This window comes from Somniosus microcephalus, chromosome 8 (genome assembly GCF_052327205.1).
Source record: "Somniosus microcephalus isolate GS21.2 chromosome 8, FLI_Smic_1.0, whole genome shotgun sequence".
Lineage (NCBI taxonomy): Eukaryota > Metazoa > Chordata > Chondrichthyes > Squaliformes > Somniosidae > Somniosus > Somniosus microcephalus.
In genome coordinates this window covers 106,581,680-106,594,826 of record NC_140994.1, presented here as the reverse complement: position 1 = coordinate 106,594,826, position 13,147 = coordinate 106,581,680, and positions in this window count along the sequence as shown.

Sequence of the window (13,147 nt, the reverse complement as noted above, 5' to 3'; positions counted from 1 at the left end):
GGGAGGTGGGGTAGCATTACTGGTTAAAGAAGGCATTAACACAATTGTAATGAAGGATATTAGCTCTGATGATGTGGAATCTGTATGGGTAGAATTGAGAAATACGAAGGGGAAGAAAACATTAGTGGGAGTGGTTTATAGACCTCCAAACAGTAAGGCGGAGGTTGGGGAATGGCATTAAAAGGGAAATTAAAGAAGCGTGCAATAAGAGCACAGCAGTCATCAAGGGTGACTTTAATCTACATATAGATTGGGCTAACCAAATTAATAACAATACTGCGGAGGAGGAATTCCTGGAGTGTTTCCGGGATGGTTTCCTGGACCAATATGTCGAGGAACCAACCCGAGATCAGGCCATCTTAGACTGGGTATTATATAATGAGAAAGGATTAATTAGCAATCTTGTTGTACGAGGCCCCGTGGGTCGGAGCGATCATAATATGATCGAATTCTTCATTAAGATGGAGAATGAAGTAGTTGACTCAGAGACTAGGGTCCCCAATTTAAATAAAGGAAACTACGATGGTCTGAGGAGCGAGTTGGGTAGGATTGATTGGGGAATGTCACTCAAAGGGTTGACGGTGGATAGGCAATGGCAAACATTCAAAGGCCGAATGGATGAGCTACAGAATTTGTTCATCCCAATTTGGCATAAAAATAAAACAAAAAAGGTGACTCAACCGTGGCTAACAAGGGAAATTAGGGATAGCATAAGATCCAAGGGGAGGACATATAAATTGGCCAGAAAAAGCAATATTCCTGAGGATTGGGAGCAGTTTAGGATTCAACAAAGGAGGACAAAGGGATTAATTAAGAAAGGGAAAATAGATTATGAGAGTAAGCTTTCAGGGAACATAAAAACTGACTGTAAAAGCTTTTATAGATATGTGAAGAGAAAAAGATTGGTGAAGTCAAGCCTATGTCCCTTGCAGTCAGAATCAGGGGAATTTATAATGGGGAACAAAGAAATGGCAGACCAACTAAATACATATTTTGGTTCTGTCTTCACAAAGGAGGACACAAATAACCTCCCAGAAATGCCAGAGAACATAAGAACATAGGGTCTGATGAAAGGGTGGAACTGAAAGAAATCAGTATTTGTCGGGAAATGGTGTTAGGAAAATTGATGGGACTGAAGACCGATAAATCCCCAGGGCCTGATAATCTGCATCCTAGGGTACTTAAGGAAGTGGCCCTAGAAATAGTAGATGGCAATGGCTGGTCATCTTCCAGAACTCGATAGACTCTGGAACAGTACCCATGGATTGGAGGGTAGCTAAAGTTACCCGACTATTCAAAAAAGGTGGTAGAGAAACAGCGGGGAATTATAGACCGGTAAGCCTGACATCGGTAGTGGGGAAAATGCTAGAGTCCATTATAAAAGATGTAATAGCAGAGCACTTGGAAAACAGTGGCAGGATCGGACAAAGTCAACATGGATTTACAAAAGGTAAATCATGCTTGACTAATCTACTGGAATTTTTTGAGGATGTAACTGGTAAAATAGATAAGGGAGAACCAGTGGATGTGGTGTATTTGGCCTTTCAGAAGACTTTCGATAAGGTCCCGCATAAGTCCAAAGATGTGCGGGTTAGGTTGATTGGCTATGATAAATTGACCCTTAGTGTTAGGGGGATTAAATACATGGGGTTACGGGGATAGGGTGGGATATGTGTTGGTGTAGGGGTTACGGGGATCAGGTGGGATATGTGTCGGTGCAGGCTCGATGGGCCGAAATGGCCTCTATCTGCACTGTGGGGTTTCTGTGATTCTGTGAAGAGATTAGCGTGCAAAATTAAGGCACATGGGATTGGGGGCAAGGTATTGACTTGGATAGAGAACTGGTTGGCGGACAGAAAGCAAAGATTTGGAATAAACGGGTCGTTTTCCGAGTGGCAGGCAGTGACTAGTGGGGTACCGCAAGGATCGGTCCTAGGACCCCAGCTGTTCACAATATATATTAATGATCTGGACGAGGGAATTGGATGTAATATCTCCAAATTTGCAGACGACACAAAGCTGGGTGGGAGGGTATGCTGTGAGGAGGATGTCGTGAAACTCCAGTACGATTTGGACAGGTTGGGTGATTGGGCAGAAACATGGCAAATGCACTATAATGTGGATAAATGTGAGGTTATCCACGTTGGTGGCAAAAACAGGAAGGCAGATTATTTTTTGAATGGCAATAGATTGGGAGAAGGGGAAGTGCAAAGAGGCCTGCGTGTTCTTGTGCACCAGTCGCTGAAGGTAAGCATGCAGGTGCAGCATGCGGTTAAGAAGGCAAATGGTATGTTGGCCTTCGTAGCAAGAGGGTTCATGTACAGGAACAAGGATGTCTTGCTGCAGTTGTACAGGGCCTTGGTGAGACCGCACCTTGAGTATTGTGTGCAGTTTTGGTCGCCTTATCTGAGGAAGGACATTCTTGCCTTGGAAGGAGTGCAGTGAAGATTCACCAGGCTGATACCTGGGATGGCAGGAATGATGTATGAGGAGAGATTGTGCCGATTCGGCTTATACTCACTGGAGTTTAGAAGATTGAGAGGGGATCTCATCGAAACCTATAAAATTCTGTTAGGCCTGGACAGACTGGATGCAGGAAGGATGTTTCTGATGGCCGGGGAGTCCAGAACCAGGGGTCATAGTTTAAGGATAAGGGGAAATGAGGAGGAATTTCTTCACCCAGAGAGTGGTGAACCTGTGGAATTCTCTGCCACAGAGAGCGGTGGAGGCCAGTTCATTAAATATATTCAAGAAGGAATTGGATATATTTCTTAAGGCTAAAGGGATCAAGGGATATGGGGAGAAGGCAGGGACAGGGTACTGAATTTGGATGATCAGCCATGATCTCATTGAATGGCGGAGCAGGCTCGAAGGGCCGAATGGCCTACTCCTGCTCCTATCTTCTATGTTTCTATGTTTCTATGACAGTGTGTGGGATACCGTCTGGTTGGGTCGGTGTGTGAGATAAAATCTGGTTGGGTCGGTGTGCGAGATATATTCTGGTTGGGTCGGTTTGTGGGACACAGTCTTGTTGGGTCGGTGTGAGGGATACAGCCTGGTTGGTTCGGTGTGTGGGATATAGTCTGGTTAGGTCGGTGTGTGGGATGTAGTCTGGCTGGGTCGGCGTGTGGGATAAAGCCTGGTTGTGTTGGTCTCTGGGATGTAGCCTGGTTGGGTCAGTGTGTGAGATGTAGTCTGGTTGTGTCGGTGTGTGGGGTACAGTCTGGTGGGGTCGGTGCGTGGGATGCAGTCTGGTTGGGTCGGTGTGTGGGATGTAGTCTGGATAGGTCGGTGTGTGGGATGTAGACTGGTTAGGTCAGTGTCTGGGATGTATTCGGGTTGGGTCGGTGTCTGGGATGTAGTCTGGTTGGGTCGGCCTGTGGGATGTAGTCTGGTTGGGTCGGTCTGTGGGATAAATTCTGGTTGGGTCGGTGTGTGGGATGTAGACTGGTTGGGTCGGTGTCTGGGATGTATTCTGGTTGGGTCGGTGTCTGGGATTTAGTCTGGTTGGGTCGGTGTCTGGGATGTAGTCTGGTTGGGTCAGTGTGTGGCATACATTCTGGTTGGGTCAGTGTGTGGGATGTAATCTGGTTGGGTCGGTGTGTGGGATGTAGTCTGGTTGGGTCAGTGTGTGGGATTTAGTCTGGTTGGGTCAGTGTGTGGGATGTAATCTGGTTGGGTCGGTGTGTGGGATGCAGTCTGGTTGGGTCAGTGTGTGGGATTCAGGCTGGTTGGGTCAGTGTGTAGGATGTTGTGTGGTTGGGGCGGTGTGTGGGATGTAGTCTGGTTTGTAGGTGGGGTGGTGTGTGCATGCCCAGTCAGCTTCGCCTCTGACTATCCCTTGAGCGGTTCGAATTGCTTCCACACCCCTGGGTTCTAGACACCGGAGTTAGGTACAGGCGGCGATACAGAAAGTTGAGTAGACAAGTGGTTCGCTGTAAGAAAACCAAGATTTTATTAAAACAGAATACAACAATCTTATGAAAAATTACTGGTACAAAATACAGGCATGAAACAATTACACTTATATGGGAATGGGGAACACACGGCACATTGAGGGAAAACAATTACATTAGCAATCTCCTTATCCTTATCCCACCCCTATACCTAACTAGATTAAGCTATGTTGGGCCAGGAATTCATGCTCACCAATCCAAAACCTGTTGCTTTAACGGTTGTGAGTTTTGAGGTCTGATCCTGCTGTCTTTTGGGGTACCCCTTCGCCACATGATCTCAGGGCGCGGCGCTGAAGTTGTTGGTGCGACACACCCTCCCTCTCCTCAGCTACCGTCGTCGTCTCAGCACGATGGGTTTTCTGCTTCTTCTCCCTCGGGCGGTCGCCGGCGGTAATGTTGCAGTTGGGGGTCGGTTGGCGGTTTTCACTGCTTATTCGATTTTACTACCCATCCTTTGAACGCCAGTATATTCGTCGTGGGTGTGGACACCCGCGTCTAACGGCAGCTTATTCGCAGTGTTCTAATGCCAACTTATTCTCACTGTCCATACATGCACTGCTAATTTCTTCCCCAAATGCCAACTTATAACTAGGCATTTGCTGTTACCAATGCGCCTTTTGCTGCCCTTCTCTGCTCTTGTCGGTTTTACCTTCTTCTTCGTCTCGTCTCATCTCGTCTCATCTCTTTTGCCCCTTTTGTGGCCTGTATGTCCTGTGTGACTTTGAACTCTGGTCTCATTCTCCTCCCGCATTTGGCACCGGTGTAATGGGCGTCCTTGGTTGCTGAGCGGTGCGGGGAACGAGAAGAGAACCCGCCACAAGGCCAGCGCATGAGTACCAGCGGCAGCAGGCCAAATGCCAATATGATGAGGGCAGGAGCAAGAGAGCGATTGCCACTGATGGGCCTCCAATTATACCCGTTTCTTCAACTCCTTATCTGTGCGCCAAATCAGGTCAGTCCATTGTTTAACTTTTGGCGGGCTGTTTTAAATGATTACAACCATTTGTTTTAACAACTTTAGGAGTGGTTGTCTCCGGGTCTAATGGCCCCAATGTCCTGGTTGCTTTGTCATGGATGAGACCTGATTGGCCCCATCCGACCTTGATGGCTACTGTGAGCTGTTATCGATTAAACATGCAGGAAACTAATGGCCACAATCACGGGTCAATGCTAATTTGATTTGATTCAGGTCGAATAAATGCGTATTCTGTGTTTACTTTGTCTGGCTGGTAATCGAGAGTTCCTGTACACAGATTCCTGCATTTTAAAGTTTCGTCTCCGGGCCTGCTTGTTGGCAGAGCCTTGTTTTTAAAATCCTGTCAGTATTGGTCATGAGGTTTACAGAAGCCATTTTGTGTACCCTCTTTTTAATAACATAGAAACATAGAAACATAGAAGATAGGAGCAGGAGTAGGCCATTCGGCCCTTCGAGCCTGCTCTGCCATTCAATGAGATCATGGCTGATCATCCAAATTCAGTACCCTGTCCCTGCCTTCTCCCCATATCCCTTGATCCCTTTAGCCTTAAGAAATATATCCACTCTTTCTTGAATATATTTAATGAACTGGCCTCCACCGCCCTCTGTGGCAGAGAATTCCACAGGTTCACCACTCTCTGGGTGAAGAAATTCCTCCTCATTTCAGCCCTAAATGGCTTACCCCTTATCCTTAGACTATGACCCCTGGTTCTGGACTCCCTGGCCATCAGAAACATTCTTCCTGCATCTAGTCTGTCCAGGCCTGACAGAATTTTATAGGTTTCGATGAGATCCCCTCTCAATCTTCTAAACTCCAGTGAATATGAGCCCAATCGACACAATCTCTCCTCATACGTCATTCCTGCCATCCCAGGTATCAGCCTGGTGAATCTTCGCTGCACTCCCTCCATGGCAAGAACGTCCTTCCTCAGGTAAGGTGACCAAAACTGCACACAATACTCAAGGTGTGGTCTCACCAAGGCCCTGTACAACTGTAGCAAGACATCCTTGTTCCTGTACTCGAACCCTCTTGCTACGAAGGCCAACATACCATTTGCCTTCTTAACCGCATACTGCACCTGCATGCTTACCTTCAGCGACTGGTGCACAAGAACACCCAGGTCTCTTTGCACTTCCCCTTCTCCCAATCTATTGCCATTCAAATAATAATCTGCCTTCCTGTTTTTGCCACCAAAGTGGATAACCTCACATTTATCCACATTATAGTGCATTTGCCATGTTTCTGCCCAATCACCCAACCTGTCCAAATCGTACTGGAGTTTCACGACATCCTCCTCACAGCCTACCCTCCCACCCAGCTTTGTGTCGTCTGCAAATTTGGAGATATTACATCCAATTCCCTCGTCCAGATCATTAATATATATTGTGAACAGCTGGGGTCCTAGGACCAATCCTTGTGGTACCCCACTAGTAAACATAGAGATAGGAACAGGAGTAGGCCATTCGGCCCTTCGAGCCTGCTCCGCCATTCAATGAGATCATGGCTGATCTTCGTCTGAGATCATAGCTGATCTTACCAGTTCAGTACCCCGTCCCCGCCTTTTCTCCGTAACCCTTAATCCCCTTAGCCTTCAGAAATATATCCAATTCTCTCTTGAAAATATTTATTGAATTAGCCTTCACAGCCCTCTGTGGCAGGGAATTCCACAGGCTCACCACTCTTTGAGTGAAGAAATTCTTCCTCATCTCTGTTTTAAATGATTTGCCCGCTATTTTTAGACTGTGGCCCCTGGTTCTGTGCTCCCCGGCCATTGGAAACATTCTCTCTGAATTCAGCCTGTCCAGGCCTGCCATAATTTTATATGTTTCGATGAGATCCCCTCTCAATCTTCTAAACTCCAGTGAGTACAAGCCCAAACTATTTAATCTCTCTTCGTAGGTCATTCCCGCCATTCCAGGTATCAGCCTGGTGAATCGCCGTTGCACTCTTTCCATGGCAAGAACATCCTTCCGCAGATGGGGCGACCAAAACTGTACACAATACTCCAGATGCGGTCTCACCAGCACCTTGTACAGCTGCAGTAAGGTATCCCTATTCCTATACTCGAACCCCCTTGATATGAAGGCCAACATACCATTTGCCTTCTTAATCGCCTGTTGCACCTGCATGCTCTCCTTCAGTGACTGGTGCACAAGAACACCCAGGTCCCTCTGCACTTCCCCATCTCCCAATCTATTGCCATTTAGATAATAATCTACCCTCCTGTTTTTACCCCCAAAGTGGATAACCTCGCATTTATCCACATTATAGTGCATCTGCCACGTATCCGCCCATTCCCCCAACCTGTCCAAATCGCACTGTAGCCTCCTGACATCCTCATCAGAGCCCACCCCTCCTCCTAGTTTAGTGTCGTCAGCGAATTTGGAAATATTGCATCCAATTCCCTGATCCAGATCATTTATATATATTGTGAACAGCTGGGGTCCCAGGACAGATCCTTGCGGCACCCCGCTGGTCACTGCCTGCCACTCCGAAAACGAGCCGTTTATTCCAACTCTCTGTTTTCTATCCGCCAGCCAGTTCTCTATCCACGTTAATACTTTGCCCCCAATCCCATGAGCCTTAATTTTGCATGATAATCTTTTGTGTGGAACCTTATCGAAGGCTTTCTGGAAGTCAAGGTACACCACATCCACTGGCTCTCCCCCATCTATTTTACCAGTTACTTCCTCAAAAAATTCCAGCAGATTAGTCAAACACGATTTACCCTTTGTAAATCCATGTTGACTCTGTCCGATCCTTTCCCCATTTGTCAAGTGCTCCGCTATTTTATCCTTAATAATGGACTCTAGCATTTTGCCCACAACCGATGTAAGGCTTACTGGTCTATAATTCCCTGCTTTCTCTCTACCCCCCTTTTTAAATATTGGGGTAACATTAGCTACCCTCCAATCCACGGGTACTGTTCCCGAGTCAATGGAGTTCCGGAAGATGATCCTTAGAGCATCTGCTATCTCCAGGGCCACCTCCTTAAGTACCCTAGGATGTAGTTTATCAGGCCCCGGGGATTTGTCGGCCTTCAGTCCCCTCAACTTACCCAACACCATATCCCTAGAGATACTAATTTCTGTCAGCTCCTCCCTCTCATTAGTCCCTATGTTTGCCGATATTCCTGGGAGGTTATTTGTGTCCTCCTTTGTGAATACAGAGCCAAAGTATGAGTTTAATTGGTCTGCCATTTCCTTATTCTCCATTATATATTCTCCCGAATCGGACTGCAAGGGACCGACTTGGGATTTTACCAGTCTTTTCCTCCTGATATACCGATAAAAGCTTTTGCAGTCTGTCTTTATGTTTGCTGCAAGTTTACTTTCGTATTCTATTTTCCCCTTCCTGATTAATCCCTTTGTCCTCTTTTTTGCTGTATCCTGTACTGCCCCCAATCTTCCGGTCTGGTGCTTTTTTTTGCCAGTTGATATGCCCTTTTTTTTGATTTTATGCTGTCCCTAATTTCCCTCATTATCCACGGTTGAGTCACCATTTTAGGTTTATTTTTATGCCAAACCGGTATAAACATGTTCTGGAATTCTTCCATTCTATCTTTGAATGCTTGCCATTGTCTATCCACTGTCAATCCCCCCAGAAACACCACCCAATCAATCTTACCCAATTCCCGTCTCATACCCTCGTAATTCCCTTTATTTAAGTTCTGGACCTTAGTCTCTGATTCAATTTCCTCACTCTCCATCTCGACTGAGAGCTCGATCATATTATGATCACTCTGACCCAAGGGGCCTCGTACAAGAAGATTGCTGATAAGTCCCTTCTCATTGCACAATACCCAGTCTAAAATGGCCTGATCTCGAGTCACTGCCTGCCACTCGGAAAATGACCCGTTTATTCCAACTCTTTGCTTTCTGTCCACCAACCTGTTCTCTATCCAAGTCAATACCTTGCCCCCAATCCCATAACTAGTCCAAAACTCGGGGAGTGTGGGAATTTTGAGAACCCTGCAACTTACACTCCCCCCTGTTGATACTAAACTTGCTTTAAGTATCATCCTGATGAGGTGAGCAAAATTTCTGACCCTCCATAGTCAACCTTCCCCTGTAATTACCTATCTAATATACCCATGACACATGCACTTCCCATTCCGTGAAAATGTAGTGCACATAAGCGTACATAGGATAAATTACAGTCATATACACACACCCAAGCATGGAGGGGGTCCAACACCCCTGCACCACTTGGTACACATACATCTTTATTAACAACGCATCGAAAAATCTTTATTAAAAACAACAAACACAAGAAAAACCATCTCTAATCAGAAATACAAAATAGCTCAAACAGGTGTCTCTCCCTCCACCTTCACATAATATTCCTTCCAGATCCTCTGGTTTCGGAATTCTAGTATCTGACCTTTTCCTTGCACTGAGTGCAGACTAGGTACAATACTATCCCCAGCTGGCACACCACGAGAATGTGGGAAGCCAGTCTAATCCACGAAGGGACCTCTATATTATTGAAAATGTCCCACCAGGGTGGGATCACAATGACCAATATCTTTGCCCCTATCTCTACTGTTTTCTGCTCTAACATGTAAAAATGTTGCTGTGAAACTATAACGGCCTTGAGTATTTTGGTAAGGTGTTCTGGGAGAGAGGGAATTTCATAGCCAAAATGCGCCACATACTTCTGCAAGTTGGTAATATTCTCCTTTACAGTGAGGTGAACAGTGGAGGGTTCAGGAATGGGGACAATTCGTTCCTGGGCCACTTGAACTTGGGTTTAAAGCAGTAACTGCTGTCACTTACTGGACACCAGCTATGCTGTCCATGCTGGTAGTGGGGCGCCCCTGTGGTGACACAATATGTCCCACCTCCTTTCTATGCTACCTGTGGGGGAACATGGCCTTGTGCCATTGCCTCCATGGTACAATTTATAGGTTTGGCACCAACAGCTCTAATCCCGCACTGTGGTTTGAATAGGCATTCAAGTGCTGGGGATACAGGATTATGTGTGCTCCCCGGCTCCGGCACCCTGAGAGGTCAGTACCTGTCATAGCGTGCTCCCACTTTATGATGTAAGGTGAGACCGCTGCGAAACGAATGTGTGCACCCCCTTGAATGACTCCAATGTTCTCTACCCTGTATATCAATGCGGGTCGGGCTGTCCCATGACCAGCACTCTAACTACTATTCCCATGATGGTGTGGTTAGACCGCCCAAAATCCACTGGGACTGGGTAGGCTTCGGAAGCTAGCCGGAGTTGGCACGGGCTTAATGCATTCTCAAATGGATGGAGGGCTGCGAGGTGTTTGTTGCTGATCCAGGAGTGGACTAAACCCTGTTTTAAATCCTCCAGATTACTGCGGCCCTCGCCCAGCAACCATGCCCCATACAGCACGCACACCTCATTCTGCGCAGCCTGGTCCGAAGCATTTCTGTCCTCCCTTATGAGGGCATTTACAGTCTTTGCATGCTTCTCCAGCTCGGCTATAATCTCCTTTTAAATGGACCGTCATGGCCTGGTCCTCATGTAACTCCGAACCCACTACCTTGTTCTCATCCATTAATATCTTCCTTAACTGTGTTTTTAAACCGTTTATCTGGGTCTGCAGCTCTATGTCATCCAAACTGTTGATGACAGAGGACCCAGTGTTAAACGCAGTAAAAACATCATTCCATACTCCCCTTCTTTGTCTCCCTGTGTTACCAAAGTACTCGCGGTGTGTGGTGTACAGTTTGGTTTTGTCGACATTGGCGAAATCGAACTCATAAAACTTCTTAAACATGTCCTTTAACAGGGCCTGGTATAGCTGCTCTGTCTCTTTGGGACACCAGTCTGGTAAGTGTACCTCGGTGAGATTTAAAATCACGGAGGCCACCGCGTAGTGTACCCCCTGGTATAGCACCTAATCCATCAGTACTAGTACCAGCCCATTCCCTGGTCCCTTGGTGGTGGTGGGGCACCCCTCCCTGTGTGTCCTTGCTGCCTGAGTCATGGGCAAGGGCTTTCGGGTGCGTGCCACTAGCTCAGTGGCTTTAACTGGGGCTGGGTACCATGGGACTGTGCATGTGTGTAAGTGGGAATCCCATTCCACCCCCTTCCCCTTATCCTGCTATGATGTGGAGAAAATGATAGATATGCCTGTAGGGCAGGCCCTTTTTGACCCCCACATACAGACAAAGATCCCCTGTTCCGATTCCCACCACTTGTCCCAACATACACTAGTCCCTTCTTGGGTCCCGGTGACCGTTCGGTGGGTGTCATTCCCCATCCGTTCCCAGTCGGCTGTACGATCCCCCATGTCCGTGCTCAGCTTTCTGAGCCACCACCATCATCCCAGGGGAATCTGTCCTGTGCAAGTCAGGCACACGCGTTTCCCTTCAGTGACCCTGATCCGTGAGGCCACAACCTGTACGCTGGGGCAGGGGAGGGAGGTCTCCCCGTAGGTGAACCCGGTCTGGCCGGAGTACCGGGTGGAGTTGGATCCCAACCACTCGGGCCATCTTCCCTCGTGGGCGTAGATGGCAGGTCCCTCCGCGCCTTGTTCGCTGCTCCCTGCAGTCACCACTGGAGCCTTTTCTCCCGAGCACCCGTAGATGTGAGAGTCCTCCACGTCGCCTCACTTTCCGACACTCATCCCTAGCAGGGCGAGTAGGAGTATGCCCCCCTTCATTCTCAAATCCTCTTTCTGCAAAGAGATACGAGCATATAGCCAGGTCCCGAGGAGATTCTCTGGCTTGGGTGAAACATAGTCGAGTCTTGCGACTTCGGCTCAATACAACATTCTTACAAATACTACTACTGTATTTAAAACTACCCATCACCGTATTTAAACTTAAACTAACACCCATACTTAACAATATAAACTTACGCTAAACTATATACATCCGCCGCCCGTCTCCAGGCGGCCAGGCTAATTCCTGTTTGGACTGCGGCACACCGCTCCCTCCGGTGTGACCGCACTGCCCTGCACGGTTGGTCCCTTGCCGCCCGTGGATGCTGTCTGGGGACCTCTGCCTTCGGACCGATCCCTCACTCGAGAGGCGGCCCTTGTTAACTGGGGAGCTGGTGACCATGGCTTTCTCGGCTGGGGCATCCATGGGGACCTTCTAGGGACTTTGGCGGGTGGGGTTTTCTTGGCTGGTGGGCCTTTAACCCGAACCGCTGCTCCCTCCGGTGCGGTCTGTGGGCTTACCATTACCGCTGGCTGGGGGTCCTCGCCCTCAGGCTTGACTTTTCCCGAACCTGGGCTAGGGCAGGTAACTCTTCGCAGCCTGTTGCTGTAGGCTGAGAGTCTCCGCCCCCAGGTCCCAAAACTGGGTCCGGGGAGGGGTCTTCGACCTCAGGTCCCTCCTCCTCTACACCTGGGTTAGGGGCGGGGTCTTCACCCTCGGGTCCCTCCTCATCTGGAGCCTAGAAGAGTGGGGGAGTGTCCTAATCGGTGGGCGGGATGGCCCCTCCCCTTAAACAAGCCACAGCGCTTGCCTGTGCAGTCTGTGAACTCGCTCCTGCTGCAGGCTGAGGATTTCTTTCCTCAGACCCTACCCCAACTGGCTGTTTTCTCCTTTCAGGTTTAAACAGTTTGCACTGGTTGATATGGAACCATTTGGTGCGCCGAGGCATCTTAACGGCGTATACCATGGGACTGGCCTTGTCTACAATGCTGTAGGGCCCCATGTATAATGGTTCCAAACTTCCTACTCGGGCATAGTTCCTCACCATGACCTGATCTCATACCTCCCACTCATGGTGCTTTCGGGGTTCCGACAGCAATCGGTTACTCCGATGCTGCTTTCCCATGTTCCCAGCCGTCTGCCCGTGGACCTGCTTAAGGTGCTCGAAGAGGTTTCGGGCGAACCTGTCCCAGTTTACCTCTCTGAGCTGACCCTCCGTGCGCACCGGGGCTAGTACATGAGTGGGGGTCCGCATAACCCTGCCAGTCATCAGCTCGTACGGGGAGTACCCCGTGATTTTCGACTGGCTGGCCCGGATCCCCATCAGAATCAACGGTAGGACCTCGGCCCATTTGGGGGGCGAGTCCACCGTCTCCTTCCTCAACCTTTCTTTTAGGGTCCTATTCATTCTCTCCACAATCCCTGATGACTGTGGTTGTGGGCCACGTGCCACTTCCCCTCGATGCCTAGCAGCATAAGGGTATTCTGCATCACCTGTCCGGTGAAGTGGCTTCCTTGGTCGGACTCCACATACTGTGGTAGTCCCCACCGCGAGAACACTTCCCGA